Source organism: Drosophila suzukii, chromosome 2R (assembly GCF_043229965.1).
Source record: "Drosophila suzukii chromosome 2R, CBGP_Dsuzu_IsoJpt1.0, whole genome shotgun sequence".
Lineage (NCBI taxonomy): Eukaryota > Metazoa > Arthropoda > Insecta > Diptera > Drosophilidae > Drosophila > Drosophila suzukii.
Genome location: NC_092081.1, coordinates 16,924,657 through 16,948,218, shown reverse-complemented (window position 1 = coordinate 16,948,218; position 23,562 = coordinate 16,924,657). Strand labels below are relative to the sequence as shown.

Below are 23,562 nucleotides of genomic sequence, written 5' to 3'. Positions count from 1 at the left end.
TGATGGCGTATTTTGCCATTCCGCTTTGTACGAATTGCGTAGCTTGTCGCCTGCTCTATCCTTCTACAGGCGAAACTGACTAAAGGAAACTGTCATGAGCCAGACTTCACCCAACTACAGGAACTAACCAGGGAATCACCGTAATAATCACCGTAACTTTTGTTTCTCTTCTATGTCATAAAAATGTTTTAACAGTTGGTTTAATTTCATCATACTTTCTAACTTGATCTATTTAGTTTTTAATTTTATTAAGAATTCAAAAGGGAATTTTTTAACTCATTGTTTTTAAAAAAAGTATAGTAATAATTGAAAGATTTTTTAAAATTCGAAAAACCTTTTAAGAAAAATTTAAGGGAATTTTTTAACTCATTGTTTAAAAAAAAAAAATAATTGTAATAATTGTATATACGATTTTTTTAAAATGCGATAAATCATTTAATCTCATTCAATAACCATGACTGAAAGCCTATTATGGTTTTGTGCCATCCTTTAAGTTGATATTGTAATTTTTATAATAATATAATAATAGAATATCTATTAGCCTCTACATCTATTGATAGCCTCGGCAACCTCTTTAAAAAAACATCCATGTTCGCATCAAAAAGAATATATTTTTATGGCAATCGGTCACTTCCATGCTAGTTCCACTGTATATCCTTAGCAGTCAGCTTTCCATGCTAGTTTCTGCCTGCATTGAAATGAGTTCGCAATAAATATTGCCCAATGTCAAATAAAAGGGCGATGAGCCAGCCTTTTTCCGCCGTCGCCGCACTTCCATCTCGCCCTATCCTCTCTCTATCTTCTCCATTCGCTCTAATCTCGGGGGACACTAATGTTTTACGACAATTCCTATGCCGCCCAGTACAAACTTAATGCACACATCAATGGCAAATTAGATATACTCCACAGCAAATGTACTAATAACAATCATCGAGTGTGTGTGCGGGCCCCCCATCCCACAAGATCCCATGCCATACCGTACCATCCGTCCTCTCAAGACGATTGTTTTGTTGATTTGGCTGTTACTTCCAATACATTGGCATTTAAGGGGCCGAATTGGGATCCACTTATGCCTGCCTTATGTCTCATTTGTCGTCGGGCAAATGGAAATCGTTTTGTTTTTGCCTTGTCAAGTGACAAATTTTCATTGTCTCCCGCCACTAATCGCTTACTTAAAAATAAAAAAGAAAGAAGAAAACGCGCCGAAGACTCCAAACAAGAAATAAGACATAAGACAAGTGTAAATAAACACTTAAGAAGGGAGCGAGGGATCGGGGGCCCCGACTAACCGATATCCTCTGTAAAGTGTGGGCGGGGGTAAATACAAAATGACATTATCATAAGGAATGCCAGAAGTGAGGTTGAAGTATTACCTTATTCAGAGATACTGCTTAACTTTCTGGTAAAAGTTTCAGTAGCCTTTGTTATTTGCTCCAATAAAAAGCTTTTTCATCGATATTTGGTCTTTGTTTATTTTTTGTTGCTAATGGGTATAATGTAAATATGGCCTTTTCGAGGACGAATAAATTAAAAACTTATTTCCGTTATACATGTTTGTACAAAAAGTTTAGGATGTGACGTAAAGGTATTCCTCCCTTTTGCTGTACTTTCTCGATATCATACTAGCGAAGGTTATTTATGTATATTTTTATCCTGTACTAGAGGCCTAACTCTATGACCTTTCCTTTACCATGTTTAACTTTTCATACCACTCCCTATAAAACCTATAGAGGTTTTGGGAAGGTACTTAAATATATTCCACCCGTTTCCAAATTTCATTTACCAAATAAAGGTCATAAAAAGTTTTACCTATGAATTATTTTTTAACTGCCAAGTGTTAGTGGTTTTTTCATTACATCAAACATACAAAAACATATTTAGGGTACCATGTATACTCTTCGGTACCCTTTAAATTCCATAGTACTTACAGTACACGTATTTGCCTCTTTTGGTGGCATTGCCCGCGGCACCTTCACTTCGCTCGGCTTGCTTTAATTTCCAGTGGACAAACCACTTTGTTATCGCCCCGCCAAGGGCCCTTTAATCTCTGGTGCTGGTTCTGCTTATTCCCTGGTCAGGCCCTCCCCACCTCCTCCGTTGATTTACGTCTCTATTTCCCGAATGTAGTGCAATCGATTTAGATTGATTTTGTTTAAACAAACTGCACAGGAAGGCAGAAGCAGCAGCAGCATAAAAGGCACCAAAAAGTGTAATAAATAATTGGAATCGGAATCTTTGGGGCTGACTTTAATGCCAGTGTTAATTGCGAGAGCCACCCAATTTCATTTCCATTTCCCCATGCCCAATCGAAATCCAAATGCCAATGCTACAATACCAATTCCAATTCGAAATCCTATTCCTATTCCATCGATGCTTTGGTAATTAGTTGTGAATTGGATTGGGGATCACATAAAAGTGTTGATTACACACTCCGATGGTTGCGCCCCCTGCCACGCCCCCCCCTCAGCTGGGTGCCAAGTGTTTTGTTTGTGTTTCTCTCGTCTTCGATGTGTCTTTTTGGGGTTTTTCGTAGATTTTCGTAGATTTTCGGGGGAATTAGGGTTAGCCGTGCGTAGTGAAAGTCTTTGGGAAGACGGCAGGTGTTGTGTCCACAAAAGTTGGTCAGGTCAGCAGGAAGCGCACCAATTAATCGCTTTTATCGCAGGGAATTTCAACTACGCAGCCAATTAATTGGGGCAGTTTAAGATGCCAGATACAGATACAAGAATTCCCACAGTTAAGCGACTTTAATTGGAATTGCAGTTGGTCAGACATTCAAATTATACAAATGCCTCAGCAGATTTGATTAGCAGCAGTAGGGAACCCAAACAGCCGAGCACAAACCATTTTGTCAATTACAAAAATGCTGAAAATGTTCTTTGCCAGTCATGGTCGGGGGTGGTTTAAGGGGAAAACATCTTCGCATAGTTGCAGCAGCAGCAAAAACATCAAAGTCATTTCGTGTCTTCATAAATTCACTCACCAAAAAGCCAAAAAAACGAAGGAAAAAAGAAGACCTCCACTGGCCAACAGCTATCTCTTTTTGCCTCCACCCTCTCCATTGGCTAAGTGAAATGACCTGCCATTTTGTAAAAGGCTAAAAAAATAACCAAGGAAAACCGAAAACAAAAAGCTCAAGTCACAACTAATAAGATTGAGTTAAAAAGAGGGGTCCAGACCGTCCCAAAGAGAAAGAGCGATCAGCGAGGGAAGGTTAATGTCTTATCGACATGCTGCAATCTATGTATTTAATTGACTCGACTGCAATTATAGTGTACACTCAATATATATAAACGTGTATATATATATATATATATTGTAGTGTCTTCTTCCTGCAGATAAAACGTCGTAAAATGAAAAAGAAATACTTGCCTATAATGATTTCGCATAAATCGTGACTACTCGCCAAAATGAAAGGCGAGAATTTATACTAACAGTGTACGAGGTTGTATTTGTTGGAGCTACAACAAGTTACAATGTAGCCAACGCTCCATTCGCAATTCAGCGTGGAGTGTCGGTCGATGTCAGAGGCTAGTAGCCCCGAATCACCCCTCCCCTGGATCCACTACTTGGCATGCCAATCGTTCGACGTTCCCCGAGAGTCTCGAGCTGAAGCTGAGGCTGAAGCTGGATTTTTAGCCAGAGTCTGATGCCTTTGGTCAGCCAAAGTCAGGCAACAAAAATCCGAGCCAAAAAGTAAAATAAGAAAGAGGTTTCCTGAAGTCGAAGGTCCTATACTCTTGTTTCTTATTCATACGTAGTATTTTGTGACATTTTTAACATAATCTCTTTAATAACGCTGTCTGGAACTATTTCCGAATTTTGCTTTTCAGTTTTAGAATTTTATCTAATATCGTTTTCACATGTTTTTCATTATACCCCAAATTTTTACCACTTTTTATAGGTCTATATAGATACTATTATATTAAGAAAGTTATAACTGTTACATTCTTGCCTCTGATTGTAACATTTCTAAGCTCGTCTTAATATGATTTTAATATTTATAGTTTTACTATCCCTCGAATGTGTATTACCCTCTGCTAGGGTATATAAATAAAGGAAAAGGCATCGAAACCTGTAAGCGGTCACAATTCGCGGCCAACTCCTAGAGATGCGCACGTGACTTGGTCATCCTTAGGATTCCCTTTCTCCTCTCTTTTTTGGGCTTCCCCCACTCCGAAACACGTTTGCCAACAAATTGAAATTTATTTGTGTTGTGCCACACCAGTTAATGCTTATTTATAACAACAATTAATCGCCTGACATAGATAAAGCCAAGGGAATGGTTGAAAAATCAGAGCAGGGGGTGATATATAAAGTTTTTTATTAGGAATTTTCTGTTGTTGTAGGTATGTAGGTATGCTTCGAAATTAAAAGCAAATATAAAATATGTCAAACTATTTGCATATTAAATTTGTTCAACAAAATCCCCGCGCTTAGTGGAATATGTGACAAGTTTATTGGGCACCCATAAACTGGGCTAAGTTATGATTTATGAGGGTGGATTAGGCCATATATGTATGTAGTGGGAGTGCCGCGTTTCCCACGCTCACGCCACCATCCCTAGGAATCAAAAAGCTGCAAAAACATTTAGCCACGTTGGGTTAGGGACACTTCGGACCGGCAGACAGACGACACTCCACAGATCCACAGACGAGGGACAATGTCTGCGGCCATTGCCAAATCGTTAGCACTTGGCACTCTTGGCATCGCATCCGCCAGATACTCGCTGCCTCATCATCACCATCATCGTCATCGTCATCGCCATCATCGCAATACCCAGCTCTCGAGACACGGTTCGTTTCGGGGCTTAGACTTTCAAGTGTGTAATGAAATAAAAATATGTATTTAAACTTTATTTGATTGTCGTTGATTTCGGACGACAGCCATCCTCCGTCCCTAATGAAAGAATGTAATAAACCAATTTAGTTTCTCTTTTTCCCCCTGCCATCCCCCCATCCATTTGCATTCTTCCGGAGGCAGTCTTGTATAAATTTTGGAAGCTAACCAGACGCGACATTCCCCCGGAGTCCCGCGAGTTCCGAGTCCACTACCCATCATTAGGCCTGACAAAAGTTGTTCTTCCAACTCATTTGTACAATGGGAAATCTTCCCATAATTAACGGCTGGTCTTGGACAACTGAAACTCGATGGTGGAGGGGAGTCGGACTTGGAATTTCTATGCCTCGGTGCACACAAATGACGGATTCAGAGGGTACAGAGGGGTTCAGGGGCCTCATCCGAGGGACACTCAGACGACGGGCATTGCAATTGGATTGCCTGGAGTATATTCCTATTGTTATAGTTTGTCATTCCGATGGCCGTTGTGTGTAGGTGACCATCCGTTGATGGTCGGTCGCTCCCTCGGGGCGGAATTATTAAAAGTGAGCCAGACAAAACACTGAGAGTTGCCGGGGCCGTTCTCTATGGTCCCTCTATAGGGAAACAGAGCGGGACAGATGCAATGGCCAGTTTGAGAGTCGACTCCCATTTGATATATTGCAGGCATCCGGTAGACAACGTTGACGTAGACGTGATGCTGCAATAAAATCTGCGCCGACTCCTCATTATACATAAATACCCTATAACCTGGAATGGGTATGCCCATTAAATGTGTGAGAAGAATTTCCTCTGATGTGAAGGAATACAGTAAAAATTTGACTGCTTGGGCTTGTGCACTGATACCCTGAATATTTCTTTATATATCTTTAGGTAACATGTTAAGTAAAGTATCTCTTCAAGTTGGTTTTATATAAATACCAAGTTAGGCTATTTTAAGTATCTCTTCAAGTTGTGTTAACTTTAATATTTACATGTCTTGGCTTAGTATACCCAAGGTTGGCCAGTTCTTCTTAAAATGTAAACTACTTTTTTAAATGCCTAACAAATATTTACAAAATTATGACTTGTCGTTACCAAAGCTTAAACAAGTTTGCCTTCAAATTTTTAAAATATATTTTATGCATATAAATGAGTGAAAATTGATATGTAATTATTATATATTGAAGCCTATCACATATCCTCTGGGTTTTCCCTGCCCACAGGGTATTCCCATTTCGATCCGAAAGCTGCCCGAACATTACTCTCTTTCCAGCAGCCTGTCATTGTTGTGGTTGTCACATTGTCGCCATCGTTGTCTCCATCTCATCGTTTGAAGCCTACACAGAAACTCACAAACAAACCAATAAAAGGCGCTGTCTGTTGTAGTTTTCCTCCTTCCCCGCCCGGCCTTTTTGGCCCGAAACAGCTTCTTTTTCTTTAAATTTTCGTTGCAACCAAATATTTGAGCCGCAAACAGTTAAAGACACCAAACATACTCGAATAGTTTAGACTCACGGCCCACGTTGAAAGCCAGGAAAGTTGAACATTTCTCAGACCCCTCACCTTCCGCCTCATTTTCCAAAATGTGTCGCATCGTTTTAATTAAATATTTTCAATTTTATGGGCTTGTTTGCATTTGCATTTTCATTTTCGATTCGGTTTTGGTTTAGTTTTTCCAGCAAGGGCCACAAAAATGTTTCTATTTATTTGTTGTTGATTTGATTTTCGGTATATTTGGTTTTTTTCTTCTAGTTGGTCAGCAGAAGCAGCGGCCAAAAAACAACAATGGGACACCGTGAGACGGTGACACCTGGTGGTCTAGTCCAAAATCTTGGGATTGGGACCGGGGGTCTCATCTGCATTTACATTCCAGTTTCCATTTTTCATGTTCGTCTTCTGTGTCGGTTCATTAGTTAGGATTACTGGACAATTATGTCGCATTTTCGGGCCGCTAATAGTTGTTTATTTACACAATTATAAAATTGAAAGCTCACATAAATTTGTCTGATTTCCTTGTGCGGGGTAGCATCATCAGAATTTCCTTTGTTGGCAAGTCTTTCTTGGCAACGAGTGAAAGTTCTTCAAACTCTGAGAATTCTTTCATTATGAGGGAAAACCTCCTTTTGAATAGACAGACTTTCGGGGGATTTGGCTTGGGGTTCGGGGATGCCCGCTAATGGCCCTCAATCGGGTCTTATAGCGGTGGCTTATATCGAATTATGTCTTTCATTTGCTTTGCATGCCTTTGTATCGTATTTGAATTGATTTCAATTTGGTTTCAGTTAAAAATGATTTAAAATTAAGCCTGCCATTCAGGACCAATTTGCGGGTTAAATTAGATGGCAACAAGAATTTAATAATTGAATAAATGGCGGTTTATTCCTATCATTTTGTCATCGGAGATAAATATTTACCTTCCCCATTTGATTGCGTCCTGTTTAGTTATCAATTTCCATGAATAATTCCCACCAATGTCACAATATTTTCCCGATAAAACCGATACCAAACTAATGCAGGATCTTTTAGATAGGCAAATTGTTTGCAAAGCTCATAGAATTCCCACATATTTATATGGCTCCGTACACGAATATATGCAACCTTTATCCCCAAAGTCATATCTATTCATTTACTTTGGTTATCAGAAATTAAGTATCCCAAGCTCTCTATTATTTCCCTCCACCCTTTTGTGTGTTCAGAACTTTAATAATGTCAGACCCCATCCCCTTTTTCCCTCCTCCCCCAAAAAACAAACACCGGAAACGTGGGCAATATTAATCGGTTCTCTCCCTACGCTTTACATGCGCCTTACAGGCTATATATTATATATGAACTTTATCGAAGCCCCAAATCAATTTATTTATGTGCGTCGTGCGCTTTAGTGGAGCAAACAGAGAACGGAAAAAGCTTGGGCTTATCTTCAACACGGTCTTTAGCGTCTGATAAGGTTCCCCCACTCTCACTCCCTATAGGGAGTATACTTTCCTCAACCCTTGAGATGCATTCAATCGAAACCCGCTCGCAAAACTCAGACCCAACCAAGCGTTCAAAACTCAACAGTTGAACTCTACCCCCATCCGTTTCTCAGGCTTTCTCCGCTTTTGGTGGTGGTGGTTCTCCACGATCCCGGTGCAATAAAAGTACAAAAAGCAAATAGGTTCGACCCATGGGTAAATATATCGTTCATATACGGTTATGGTACTATGGTATACTATGTGTACAAAGCGAGCGCAATGAATGAAATGTGTTTCCGCTTCGCCTTGCAATAATAGTTGGGAAATTGGAAAAATTGTGGCTGTCCTCGGGGGATCCGTTAAATGTGTCTCATTAGGCGGCTGCCGGAATGTGGGCGTGGCCATGGGCGTCGGGTTAAGGGCGCATAGCCCGCACGCAGATCACTTTTCAGAGTTTTCAGCGAGTGCGTGCCATGAATTGTCGTTTAAATTAAATTAAAGCCAGTTGACTAGGCGCAGGAATAAAATATACACAAAGGGGAAACTGCAACTGCAACCCACCACCGAACCATTGGGAGGAGGATGAGGTTGAGGATGCGGATGAGGATGAGCCACCCCATCCTCAGGTTCATGGATAAAAACAATCTGTTTGCTGCCTGTCACAAGGCAAACACGACGTGTGTGGGGGAAGGGGAAATCGCAGGAAGGCTGCGAAGGAAACTCATAAAAATCCACAACGATTTGTTGTCGTTACGGGCAGGAGACTGATGACGAAAGACGCAGGACGAAGGACGACCCACGACCCACCGTTATGTGGTGAACCTGATGGCACAGTGGGCCAAAGCCCAAAGCCCAGGGCCCGAGGGATGAATCGCATAATTGCAGATCGAATTGCCCAGGCCCAAAGGGTTCCGGGAATTATTATTATTTCTTTAATTAATTATATGTATACATTGCCGGGATACCAGTATATTTACAAATCCAGTATCTTATTTCTGACAGTTGTTGTAAGGGAACCTTAATTGCTATGCACGTGGTCTGTAGTTAAATTACACTTTGTCTATAGGCACAGTCAGAATAATACTATAGTATTTTAGATATCTTATGGGAAGTTTTGTATTTCAGTTCGCTATGTTGTTGGAAATTATTCTATCTATTTTGAAAATCCTCTTTTGAAACCATCACATATAGTAAATGATTATATAAATTCAGTTATAATCTTATAAACTTTTATAAGGATTTATTGATATATCCACTTTTAGATAATTTTTCCTACCCCTTACAACATACATACATATTTATTTTATTAACCCATTCACGCCGCTGTCGAGAAATAAGTTATCGGTTGAATTTAACATCCTTAAGACCCTGAACCACCTCTCGAGTCCCCTGGGTTCCACTGTACCACCGTGGCTGATGTGTTTTTTGTGGGTTTTAATTTTTTTCTCCCTCTGCCTTTTCTTCCGGGCAAGGTTATTGCAATCGCAACACCTCAGCCGCCGGCGGAACTCCACCTCCAACTCCTCTGTGCAACAGCCCAGCCCAGCCCATCTCATCCAATCTATATAACCCGAACTCCCTTCTCTGGGCATTTTTAATGCTTTTAATTTTTGCTGCGCCAACGGACAGGGAAGCACGGAATGAGCACTAAAAGTAAGCCCAAAAAAAAAAAGAAAAGTGTATGTGCGATATACGCTTTTCGGGGGTAAGATGTTCAGTTCTGTTCGGTTAGGGGTTGCAAATGTCCTGGAGTCTCTAAATGTGTGAGTGTATGTGTAAGGGGGTGTGCATCCTTTGATTGCGTGTGTGAGTGGGTGAAGGCAACCGAAAATGTGCAAAAAATGGGCGTTGCTCGACGCGATATATCTAATGGCTTTGTTTCCGAGAGTTGTCGCCCCAACTCCTCGCACTTCTTGTTGCTGCTGTTTAATGCATGTTGGCAAATGTTGAAATGATGTACTTGCCACCACTCTGCACCACCACCCCCCCTCCCCCTGCGGTGCGGCGGCATATGCCAGACTGCTAAATATGCAGCTGTTAATGGCTCAAAAATTAAAACATTAAGGCGGAGCACTCGTCATCATCGTCATCATCCCAGTCAACGACTTTGATTGGAAATGGGTTTGGAGTTCGGGGTTTAGGGCTTTCATCTAACCACCCACCGCCCTACTCATTTTCCTGGGAAAGCGCTGAGTAATGGGAAAAGTGCACCTTGCATGGGAAAGATTCGGACGCGTAGATAGGACTCGCATTCGAAAAAAGGGAGCCGCTGGTTGACTGAATAATTACACACGTGCCACAAGCTCCTAAAGGTTGGTGAACACCCAAAAGGGTATTAGAAAATCGTTTGGAAAGTAAATCCACACAAAATTTAAATCCATATATCGGGCTTATGAAGTTTTTACTCTTTTGCTGAATAGCTTTTCATTATAATTTATAAAAAACTTAAAAAATATATATAGTCATTTTCAAGGAATTATTAAGGGTATTCTCATTTACATACATATACCTATAAATTTGGACATTTTTGAGAGATTAAAGTAGAGTTATATTTAGTTCTCACGCTATTGTAAAAATGAACGAGGAGTCGACAGATCTGCAAGACAATTTTCTTTGATTTGTTTTTCAATCTATTTTCGAAGGGTCTGAAAATTTCGTTGTGGCCTACAAAGATTTTCCTCATTGAGTATTTTTTTGGTTCACCTTTGTTTTGGTTATTCTTTGAAAAGGTTTTTTGTGGGTCACTTGCCCCCCGAGTAGAAGGGTTACGACTGCGAATGGTACGGGAAAATGGAAATATGGTAAAATATGTTAATTGAAGTAGACCCAAGTTCATAACGAATGGCGTTAGAATCCATTTACTTTGTGTGGTGAAAGTTCAATTACCTTTATCCGATCACAAATTTGACAGCCAGGTTAGCACTAAATATATGTAGTTTAGATAGGTCTCCATTTTGTTGGCTCATTTGCTAGTAAAAAAAAATCAATTTAAAGGGGGTTGATGTGGAATCATTATTCGAATATGGTTTGAGAAATATTTGTATAAGCAAAAAACTCAGAAATTAATTTCCGTTCATTGCAAACCGATGTTTCTGACTGATTTCCTCTGAATGGCCAGACATCCGAGGGAAATTTCCTTGGGAAACTGTTGTTCTATTGTAGCGTTTTCTTTGCTTTCCCTCAATTTCTGAGCCCCGCTTTGTCTGCTTTATGTTTTCCCCTCGTTTGCTCTGGGCGAATTCATCCTTTTTCATTTTGGGCAACTTTTCTTGGACTTGACTCGATTCCCCAATTTTGTTCTATACACGAAGACACGCACACACAATTCCCTTGGCGAACATTTCCGAGAAGCAACAATGCACCACCCACCACCACCACTGCTCCCCTTTTCCCCCCGTTTACGCCCCCTTTTCCTTCACTTTCCCCGCATTTTCCAGAGGCAGACAATAACAACGTTAAACAACATTGAGGCATAGACAAAGGCAGGCTACTTACAAGCCGCCAGTCACCACAAGATGGCCAGAACTACACTCTTCTCCTTCCTAAAAACCCCCTCCAATCCCTTCCTCACCTGGCACATCTTATCTTATCGCGCAGGTGCACGCCACACGGCTCAAAAAGCGACAAGGCAGCGACAGTCGAGTCGCAAGAAAAAAGAGCACCTTACCAATCCCCCTTGGCCCCCTCCTAACCTGCTGCCCATGCGCACAGTGCACGACATGAATGGCAATTCCTTGGGCAGCGAGAATTTATGAGGCGGCCTCTAAGAACGAACTCAAAGATTCCTCAAAGAGACAGCGACATTCTCATAAATGAGAACCACACAATTAGTCATTTGTGGTTTGTGCTTCGACAATGTCTTTATACCCCTAACATTATGAAAACTAATTACTTTTTACAGTACCTCAACTCTTTGTACATTATAATTAGTACGTTGGATTGCTGGTTTAGTCAATAGTTTAATGATATATTAGAAAATAGGTTTTCAATAGGAATATTAAAGATTATTATAATTAAGAACTTTTCAAATATTTAATAACAGGCTTTCACTTCACTTAGATTGGTTAATTTAGGTTTAGTAGGCTTTAAAGTTTTCACTATCATGTTAAAGACCCTGAAGATTAGTAGGAGAAATTCAATCAACCAGTTCTTTTCTTATGCAGAAACGAAATCAGAGTTTGGGTCATCCAATGGGGAATGCAAATCACTTGAAGTGAAAATGCAAATGCTATGGGGGGTGTATACTATATAGGCATATAAGCCAGCGTGCCTGAGAGCGAACATCAAAGGCCGATGCTGTCTAATGAGGAAAATGCATTATTTGACCCCTGGCCTCACCGAATTAGCCTTGTCTGCTCGCGGGTTCCGTCTGGACTTGTGTGTTTCTTGGCAAATGGAGGGAAATTGCTTTCAGCGGCAGGAGAATGGGATTCAGAACAGCAGAAGCTGAGGCGAATTTATCAAACATATTTCAACATGCGGCGGGAAATGTGTTTCTGATGATGCTGATGGGTCGAAAAGGGGAATCCAGCAGCGGCAGCTAATTAAAATGGCTTATAATTTTCATGATTTACACTTGTTGTCTGGTTTCACCCCCTGCCTCGCCTCAAAAAGCCCCCTGTTCGGATTCTTATGTTTGTGTTTTGGGTTAAAAGCTCATAAAATTAAAGGCCCTAAAAACATGGCGTGGGCTAAAGGGAGAATTTTTAGAGATGTGAATAGAGTAAAACATATTTCAGAACAATGGAAATAAAATGGTGCGAATGAAATGATGAAATGGTTGAGGAATTTTATTAAGAAAAATGAAATATTTCAATTGCAAGACACAAACTAACACCTAACAAATTTTCTTATTGACTTAAAAACTTGAAATATAGACCTCAAGAAATATACAATCTCCAGTTTAATTTTAATGTAAATAAGGTAATCAAAGGTTATTCCACAAAATTGCCATAAATTAATTATAAATTCAGTCAAATAAATTATTATCGCCTGACTTGGCTTGGCATAATTTCGTGTCACGATTTTCATCCCTAGAAAAAAAAAACGAATCAAATAAACTTGCTTAAGCATTTTGATTGTGCAAAGGCAACAACTTAGTTGAAGTTGAAAAAAAAACGAAAAAAATTGTAGGCGCACATTTGGTTTTTATGCTATCCGGTGCACAAAATATAATTCAATCAACGCCAAGTGCCACGCCCCCAATGCCGCCACACCAGCCAGGGAATGGAAATTCATTTTCTATTTTTTAGTTATTTTTGACTCTTGCATGCCGCACGTCAGCGGCTGGGGGATGGAGGATGGAGTGGGGTTTTAAGGCAGCAGAAGAGAAATGTTCCTCAAGATAGTATATATCGTCGGGTATATGAAAAATATGGCATATGAGCTGGTGGTGCCCCAACTACCGACCCCCGAAGACCAGATGATGGTCTTCCGACTTCACCTCGTGCCGCTGCTGCCTGCCGCTCCCTCTTTTCGGATTGGGAGGATGGGGAAGGAGTGGGGCTAGTGGTGTTGGTTCCAGAGTTCTAGAGTTCTGGGGTTCCGGGGTTCCCGAGTTCTGGGCCTGTCAGCTCACGGCGCGCGCAGCAGCATAAATCAACTTATTTCATTGGAATTTATGTTTTGTTGTTGCGCCTGTCGTTGATGCAGTTGCAATTGTTGTTGCTGCGGCATTGGCATAGCCCTGTGCAACAAACACTCTGACGACTGACGCCACCACCGTCATCCTCAAGCGATCCGGCAATCCAGCAAATCCACGAGGGGATTACACTTGCTTCCTCCTCGAATGCCCTTTTCCAAAGCTGATTTGCGGCTGCTGGCAACAAGGATTTCAATTTGTAAGATAAGAGGATATTTTGTTCGGAGTTTAGGTCTCTTTAATATGATTCCTTAAAACTAGAAGGGTTAAAAGGAAATACTTTTAAAAATAGAACAGATTAATACAATTCTTCTGAACTATTTCGATGGAATTCTGTGACAATTTGGAATTAATACTTCGATAAGCTCGAAAATGTTTGAAGTAAGGCATTTAAACATGTTATTTTAGTCACCTTCATGAAAACAGAGAAAGTAAAAATCTCATTTTTCAATATCTTTTTTACATTACATGGGTATTTGTAAAATACGAATTAATAAAAGTACTTTGGCCTGTGTATATAAGTTTGATCATTGCAATATATTTTTATCTGAGTACTAATATCATAATATCATATCATATCATAATATCATATCATATCATATCATATGATATAATAATATCATATATCATATCATATCATAATATCATATCTTAATATCATATCATATTATCATAATCATATTTTTCCTGGCCAAGGATATTAATTTTTTTTTAGTAGGGTATTCAGAGATCGATTTGATGTCAAAGATATTTTCCATGAGTATTTCATGCTTGTTGCCTGGTTGTGTGTGCAATTGCTTCATTTGCGGCAATGTCTTCGAGGGGAAGGGGGGTCTGAAAAGAGGTGGAGTGGTAGCAGATTCAGAAAAGTAGGAGGTGAACGAGGAGGCACAGGCCGCGTGTTAAAATGTACACTTTGCATTTAAATCATTCCGGGAAGTTGGGTTCGTTATATTTATCTGTTGCCATTACCTTACACTCTCCTCGTGCCCCATGTGCAACTGGCTGTGGCGGAGTTCCTTCAGCAGGAACTCAATCAGCGGAGGGCCAGTGAAATAAGCAGAATTGAAAAGCTAAGCACTTTCCTTTCTTATTTTTATCCGACTTTTGCTGCAGCTCAGCTGAGTGCTTAGAATGCGGCTGACTTGTGGCAGAAATATCCACTGTATAATCCAGAGAGTGAGAGATTAAAGGCTCATACTAAAGCTGCCACATAAATTAAACTTACTGAGCAGTTTTGAGGAATTGTTTGCCTGCCTGCCTTTATGGAAAGTTGAATTTTTTCTTTTGCATGATTTATAACTGAGAATATCTGGAATACTAAAATGTTTATTCTTCTTTATTTATTTGCAGGTATGTTGAAGATAATGGCCATAAATACGACTGGTTGAAGTGGCAGAAGCTTATCCAAGATAAGTGAGTTTATACGAACATATGGAAAGTGAACTTAGAAATAAGGTCAAAATTTTAAACCAAGGTTGATAGATGGAATTTTCCATATGAGTGATTCTTTGTGAAACGTGAAATTAAACCATACAGGATTTATAAAAAATAAATCAATTTGACAAAAGCAAAGATATGTCGATTACTTTATTGAAAACCTTTCAGATCCATAAAACTATAGGCTATTTCATTGGTTCCTCTTGTTCAAACTCTTTATTCTCCATAGTCTTACCATTCTAATTGAACTTATAGACGTTTCAGCTCGAGTTCAGCTTATACTTTCCATTCTGCACATTATTCAAGTTCTTCACTCTTCACTCCATTTAATTTTTCCGAGAGTGCTGCACTTACTCCAGACATTTTTCCTGGGAATATTTCCCTTTGACTGGATAAATGACTTTGTCCGGTAATTTGCCCCGATGTTGTGCAACTCCCCGTCACTTTTTGTTTGGGGATTCCCACACCCTCTGCCCGTGTGGCGGATAATTATGCCATGCTAAACATTGTCTCACACTCGACGGTCTCTTCCTCTTTCTCGCCCACACTTGGATTTATGGAATACTTAACGAACAAAGTTGTGAATACAAAAAACCAAGCACCGTTTCCCCTTCCAGCAATTAGAAGCCATTTCCATTAGCGTTTAACCATTTAACATTTTTTTAGTTGGTTTGCTTAACAAGTCTTCACACCTGCCCACATCTTGAGCCAATACTTATATTTGAGCTGTGTGAGGAGATAAAAAAAAAAAAAAAAAGAGAAGTTGTTGGGGAAAAAATCTTGTCACTTGTTGCCAATTAAGAGGAAAAACAACGAGCACAGCCCGGGGACCCTGATGATCGTACATCAAGTGGTGGGGTCGGTACGTCCGTCTCTATATGTCTGGTTCTTTAGCTCCCCCCCCAGTTCTCTAATTCTCCACTTCTTCAGTTATTCAGCTCTTCAGTTCTTCAGTTCTTCAGAGGACCAGAGGCGGTCAACGTCTGACGCTGGCGGCGCAGCTGCTTCAATTAGCCCAGTCTGTTTATTTGCAGATTCTTTTTGCAGCTTTTGTTTTGATTTTGCAGATTTTTTGCTTGGCTTGGCACATGTGAAAAAGTGCAGAGATGGCGATCCAAAAAGAATCATTTCTTCAACTGTTTAATTGCAGTCTGGCTGGCTGACTGGCTGCCTGGCTTTTGCATTTAATTACTTTGTTTATGGCCCCGGCAGCAACAATAAAACTTCAATTTATGTGTGTTCTCTTTGGCACCCAAGCCCCTCGTCTTCCCCCTTTCTTCGCCTTTTCCCCTGCTGTAGTCGAATTCCAATGCACAAATTGACAGGCATCCCCCCATCCACCCAAAACACCCACCCAACCACCCATCCACCCACCTCCTTCCCCTTTTCGCTGGCCTTTGTTATGTAAACAACGCGAACTTTATATTTTTTGTGTCGACGCTGCAATACTAAAACCAACTTAACTCAACTCGCCGCCCTGCCACCCAAAAAAATACAAAAAAAAAAATAAGGAAAAAGAAAGGGAAAACCACCCACAATTCGCATTCTAACTGAAGGGAAAAGTTTTTCCTTGCACAAATAACTCGACTTCTGCGACTCAACTCGCTTTGAATGCTTTGCAATTTCCGCTCTTCTAAATTTGTTGAAAATATTTTTACCCCGTGGAACCCCCGGAAAAGCGAGGAAAACTTTTCTGCTGGGCGGACCAGTAGGAGTACGAATAACAACAACAACATCTACAACAGGGCAACAGCAACCCATGACTGACTGCCCAACCTTGCGTAATATTTTAATAAATTTTGTCGCCAGGCATTGGGCCACCCCACTGGAGCGAGCGGGACAGATAGGGTGGAGTGGGAGCGAGAGGGCGGCACACAATAGCAACTCTGATTGCTGCCACTAACCTTTGTCCGATTTCCGTTTCCACTCGCCGTTCCCGTTGTTCGGCGCCTGCGTCCTAATTAAAAACGCAGGCAGAAAGTAGGATAAAGCCAGCCAAAGTGCGTCGAACCTGTCAAGCAAAAAAAAAAGCACCGAAAGAAACAGGATAATGTGTGGTCCTTCCAAAATTAATTATAAGAACACCTAAAAAAAAGGATAGTAAATTCAATTCGATTTGCTAAAGTTTCGCATGAATATTGTAAAAGAGAACATCATATTAAACTATTCCATGTCATTATATTTTTTAGTCCCAATCTCTAAGTTTTTCAACTTTTTTTCGATTTCCAAGTATTTTTGAAGAAAGAAAAATCGAAAAATATAATTTAAAATATTTTTTTATGTATGACATTTATTTATACAAATTATAATTAAAATCGAAGTTTAAATTTGGCAGCTTTAGAATGTGACTACAATTTTTACAGTACTCAGAATTGCAATAAATATTTCGAAAAATTTGTATGTTTCATAATAACATTACAATGAATGCATTAGATTTCACAAATAAATTGGTACTCATGATAACGGATTCTATATATTTCATATCAACATTACAATAAATGCGTTAGATTTCAAAACTAAATTGGTACTCATGATAATGGATCCTACTTTGAAGAAATGTCAGAATACTATTTTTTTTTTTTGGCTAGAATAAATTTGTCAGTCCTCTATGGATAATTACATAATCATAGTTTTGCCGGTTTTTGACCCCATTACCCTCCCCAAGTAATCAATTTTACGAACAAAAGTAGTTCACTGGAGTAATTATTTGGTTGAACACCCTCTACCACATGTAATTACTTTATATATGGACAGACTTTATTTGTTTTGACATAGTTCCAATTTGACAGCCAACAATTAGTTTATAAAGATATAATATTTTAGGGTAATGAAAATATTATAATTGCCATGACCAAAAGTAGAGATATTTTATATTTCTCATCGTGTTTGTTCTCCCTGTGCAAGGATCAGCTAACCAGCAGGACATGGCCTGTCAGTTGATTCCTGCGACAGAGTGGAGGAGTGTGCACCGGTGGAATTTCCATGTCAAAGCAGATTTTCTAACTGATTTCATGTCCAGCGATTTGAAGCGCTCAACAATTTCTAGTTTGCCGGCATACCGCTCGCTCCGATGTCCTGTTCCTGTTCCTGCTCCTGCTCCTGCTCCTATTCCTGCTCCCATTCCCGTTCCTGTTCCCTGGCCTTATGATGATGGCTGATGGCGTTGGCGGCGGCGCCCACTGATGTGGTAATAAACACCCCTTGTGCAGTCTAATGGACCGTAATTAACTCGTGCGTCGACTGCGACTGCGACTGAGGCAGCGACAGCGACGTCGTCGTTGTACAAGCGATGAATAATAATTTTTTGCCAAAGCCACAGAGCCGTAGAGCCGTCGTCCAATCCGTGGACAACAACAGGACCCATTGGACAGACCACCGAGCCCCATAGAAAATACCCCAGTGGTACAGTGGTAACGATTGCCGATTTAATGGCCAATCATTTTCGGGGCCTGATCGCCGTTCGCCATTCGCATCGCATTTACATATGTAACTAACTGGCCAGCAGGCAAACACACTGTCCAGATCCCAGATGGTGGAAATTACTTATCGCCTGTCATTTCGGGTAATCGCTATCCCACATATTAGGTTCGATTATGAGGCAATCTTTATGTCCACAGCAAGTTGTTGATTATGTGTCGATTTGATCTGTGTACTGTCGAATAATTTCAGGATGAGATATGGGTGGTTTTATTACTCAGCAACAGATGTCAAGATAACTGAGATGGTAATTTCAGCAAAGGGAATACTATTACCAGATTAATGTGCTGCATTTTTATGGTACGCATATATTATGCTTAATATTTAGGGCCAAGACTTTGCTTTAATTTACAAATATGTCGGTCTTATTTATATGTTAATAGCAGTGCCGTTTATATGTTGATTTTCGATCGATCAAAATGAATCCATTTTTAGTATTATTTCAAAGAGAAGAGCTGGACAAAAACCAAAAGAAACAGGGGCAAAAGTGCTTTTATAAACGCATTTGTTTGATAGTAGTATAGTTTGATAGGAGTATAATGACAAAATTAAAATATTCGATAAGATATATCAGACTTCATTACGTTCCTAATTAAGGTCAAAAATGTACTAAAAATTACAAACATTTTATGTTATTATTGAGATGTTAAAGACATACCATGCCATATTTAAATAATAATTTTGTTTGGTATACAATGTATGTAAGTTATAACGCCACTTGAAGTTATTTTCCGCTCCTTGAAAACTCTTTTCAAAAAATACCACCTACTCATTGAGTTTTAGAAAGCACCGTGTCATCACCCTTTTCGGAGACAATTACCTCTTCTAGGGGAACCGATTCTTACCATCGTACCCCGTGGCTCCAGATTGCCATTGTTGTTGCTGCTGGTCAGGGTGTTGCTGTTGCTGCTGCTGTTGCTGTTGCTGCTGCTGCTGCTGCTGTTGTTTGCGTGACGGATATTGCCTTGTCACTTGCATGTACGAGAAATGTTAAAACGCGGAGCCGCTTGGCTTGGGTTTCATCGGCTTTTGCCTTTTTCCTAGCTCCTTTCCCCCACAGCAGTCCACTGGGGCAGGTCCTCCGATTCCACCGCTCCTCGGTTGTTACCCCTTTTTTCGACCAGCGACCGCAGCAACCGCAGAGCGGCAATCAACGCACAGCAGCAACAGCAACAGCCAGTGAGTTTTTGTACCGTTCGAAAGTTGTGCTAAAATTTAATTAATTTCGCAATTTGCCTAGACGCTGTCGATTGTAGATTGTCAATTGCAGGCTCGTCGAACAATTTCTAACTTTTTAAAAAAATCCCCCTTCACTACCAAACCCATCGTAGATTTGCGCTTTTTGTGCGGCTGCCGAAAAATTATGATGATTGCCATCATCATCATCATCATGGTCGTCGTCGTCATACCGCTCGCTGCACTGCCTGCACGTAATACCCATAGACGTACTCCTCGTAATACCCCACACTAAGCGCGGGGCGTGGCAAATGGGCGGCGATTTAGCCATGGCCATTATAAATACCAATTTAATGAGCGCAACATATGCAACGGGCACAATCCAGGGGCGCTGGCAACTAGGAAGGGGAAAAAGGGGGTGCTGCAGCGGACGTTTAATGCGATTACATGGCAGCGGCACATTTGTCATCGGGGGTAGAGTAACGGGCGTACACTGAGCCAAATTCGAAACGGACGGGGACTAATCACTTCGCTAATTCAATAAGAAATTATTAATGGGTTTGTCTTTGAGTAAGTTGTGGTTGAATTTCGTTTTTGTTATGGTGTACCATGAATTAGGGTATTAGAGATAATTTTTAAAATATCAAGGGGTCAATAACTCTGTTTTAGTTAAATATTGATTTATTGAATAGGCTTATCACTTAAATTTGGGGATAATTTAAATACTCGAAGAGAAAAATATGTATATATTTTAGTATCAATGATCTTCTTTTAAAGAATATTGATGTGGATAGGATGTTGTTTCTATTTTCTGCAAGTGATTAAAGTTCTGCTGTGAGTTTTGCGCTTATTTTACTGTATGTTACTCTATGATTTATGTAAGTTTTGTTCATTAATGATGTTATGTGATGTCGCACGTTTTTAATAGCAGATTTTCCAGCAGATTAAAGGCATGTTTCTTTTGAAGAGATTAATAGGCAGTTTATGTAAGCTGAAACGATTGAAAAGTGATAAGTGCTTTAAGTGGCGCCCAATAATGACTTAATCCGTGAAATAACTCCCTTAATAGGCGCATAATTGCGGCAAGTGCAGTGGCCCCCTGTGAACTTCAACTGCAACTTCAACCTGCAACTTGCAACAGAATCAGCATCTGTGGCCGTGTGTCAGCTTAAACAAATCAAGTCAAATTACTGCAATGCTAAACAACGAGTAGAGGAAGCAAAAGCAGAAGAATCTGTGGCAAAACATCCAACGAAACGAAATGTAACGAAGCAAAACAAAATGAAACTGGCGTACCAGCCGCAAGGTTTCGCATCCGTAAGATAGATTTTGCTACTGCAGATGCTACTGGGACTGTTGCACTACTGCCACGCCAATTGCATGGCCATCGTGCATAACTCCAGCTGGATTGTCTCTGGTCGGGGGTCTGGGTTCTGGGGTCTGGATTCTGGGGTCTAGAGTCCCTATTCTATGGTTTTAGTACGGCATGCGGGCCAATGCAGTAGCAGTAGCACAGCGGTGGAAATGCCAGTAAGAGGAGCTCCAGTCGCCGCTCATTAAGTGCCACTCTACGACAGTTGTCGCTAATGCCGCCGCATCGTCCCGGTTCCCTGTTCCCTGAACCCTCTGCCCTCTGGTTCCCCCCACCGAGTCAACGTAAATTTGCAAATATTTGCTGGAATCGGACGAGAACAAGTGCCACCATGTGAAGCTGCTCTGCTGCTGCTGCTGTTGCAGAAGGGCAGAAAAATTCCTAGAATTTTTACACAGTGCGAGCGGGACTTGAGCTTAAATGAGTGTTAGACTAAGAGAAGGGGTTCTGCAAATACATCTGCTCTTCATACACCCGAACCCATGCCCCCTGTTACAAAAGTGCTTGGCCCTCGAGGTCCCTGAAGAAGTTTGGCACTTTAAATGCCAAATGCCAACCGGGAAACCACTCTTCACTCTCTAGACTCCACTCTCCACTAATCCACCCAGGGTCCCAGAGTCCATCATTCCCCAAACAGACCAATGCAATTATCCCCGCCTTGCAAAACCCACCTGAGGCTATCGGCGAATCTCTTTTTCATTTCCTTTATGGCCAACCGCATATGGTATGGCCCATAGCATATAGTTAGTGCCGCTCCCCGCCCCTTTCTGGAAAATTTCCAACAATTGTCATATTATACTTTTAGGTTCTATTCACTTGGTTCACTCCATTGTCCTGCTGCATTCACGTGGCCACTCCCTGGTTTCCCTTTTGATAACCATGTCGGCGAAGGGCGCCACTTGCACCCTGTGTACCTGCAGCTGCAACATGGATGATTCGACGCCGAGGAGTGCTCGAAAGATATGGGAAATCTGTGGCAATGTGGTTGGAAATGAAAAATATGGGTATTATTATTTAATGGGCTGCTTTATAAATAGAAGACATTATAAATCATAGCTTAATATGGAGCATACTTTTGAAATCAATACGTCTCACCCTCTTCTGCTAAATTTAAAAACAATCATCTCCAGTTCCAGAAAATCACTTATTCAGATCGGAGTTTCTGAGTAATTTGATCACTCCCCAACGTTTTTCTTTGAGAAGGGTGGCCACCGAATCGGGGTCACCTTTTAGGGGTGTCATCCTTTGATTTGATGGCTCTGCTTTTTCAGGTTACCTTTTAAAGTTTTCGTTTTCCATGATCAATTTTATAAGCAGCTAATTGGGTCTTTCTTTTCGTTATGGAGGTCAGGTCAGATCAATTTTTTAATGGGCTCTCCTTTATTTTTGGTTCCACCACATATGAGATCATTTGAGATAGTTGACAGCCAAGTGTGAGAACTTTTTATGGCCTCCACAGGGGGCCGCCACAAAGAATGAAATATATTTTACCACTTAGGATGGGGTCATCTCGTGGAGAGATGAAGTTTAGCCATTTGGTGGTAGAGGTGTCACCACTTGACGGGGTCACCCCACAAATGGGGTCACCCAACAGGCATTTTTCAAACATTTAAAGGTGTCAGCACACTTGACTTGCCCGAAAAGAAAAAAACCGAGAAAGAACATTCCAATCCATGCCGAAATAAGAAAACATCCCTGACTCTTGAGCAACCCTCGCCAGGACTAGGATCAAAACTGCCGGGGTTTTCCCTCCGAAGCAGGGCGGTTAATGACCATTCATTGTCTTACCTGACCCACTTGTTCCTGTTCCACTGCCTTCCGAGTTACGAAGTTGCTTTGAGCTCGGTGAGTCAGAGTCTTGATGTGTAATTTGTATTTAAAATGCAACAAACCATAATTTTAAAGTCGCCGCTGTGCGTGCAGTTTGTCAAAAAGAGCTGTAGTATGATGAAGAGGAGGCAACCTGCGGTGCTGAAGACTGAAACGGAATGAAATTATTAAGTATTTGCCTGCGCCGGTTGGCAGTTGGAGGAACAAAGGCCAAAGCTTTTAAATATTTAATAAGTATACAAAAATGGAGGAAGGAATCGGGAAAGGAGGGACATTCGCCTGTTGTTGAGTCATGTCAATTGACTGACTGAGTGCCCCGCTGAGCCAAGGGAAATGGATGTGGACGTGGAAGTGGCGATGGGAATGGGAATGGAAGTGGAATCAATACCATGGATGGCCGCCTGCAGGGTTCCCAAGTACTTGTAAGGATATACACTCACACACTCGCTCTGCCTCTCTGACGTACTAACGGTGACAATAAATGAGTAAAAATGACTTCAACGAAACGAAAATGAAACGACAAACCGACCGAAGGACAGACGGACGAAATCTGTCATCAACACGCCGCCAGTCCGCCAGTGAAGAGCAAAAGATACGAACTGAACCTGGATACGAGGAGGCCCTCACAGATACCCACGCCACGCACACCCATGCGACAGCCATGAAATTTGATACGATGCGTGTGCGTCAGTTGGAGTGAAAACGAGTGGAGTGGGTGTTCTGGATGGGCAGAAGGACGTAGCGCACAGGACAGGCCAAAGAAATTTCCATTTAATAATAGCAGTCGCCTGTTCTTGGGTATTTCCCAAAAATCGTATTTAAAACTTGTTAATACAAGTTGAACAAGATTTACG

The 23,562-nt window shown here is 40.9% G+C and overlaps 1 protein-coding gene across 1 annotated transcript in view; it reads left to right on the top strand.

Moving 5' to 3' along the window:
* Positions 1–23,562, top strand: part of sli (slit guidance ligand) — a 56,199-nt gene that overhangs the window by 920 nt on the left and 31,717 nt on the right. The window lies entirely within an intron of this gene.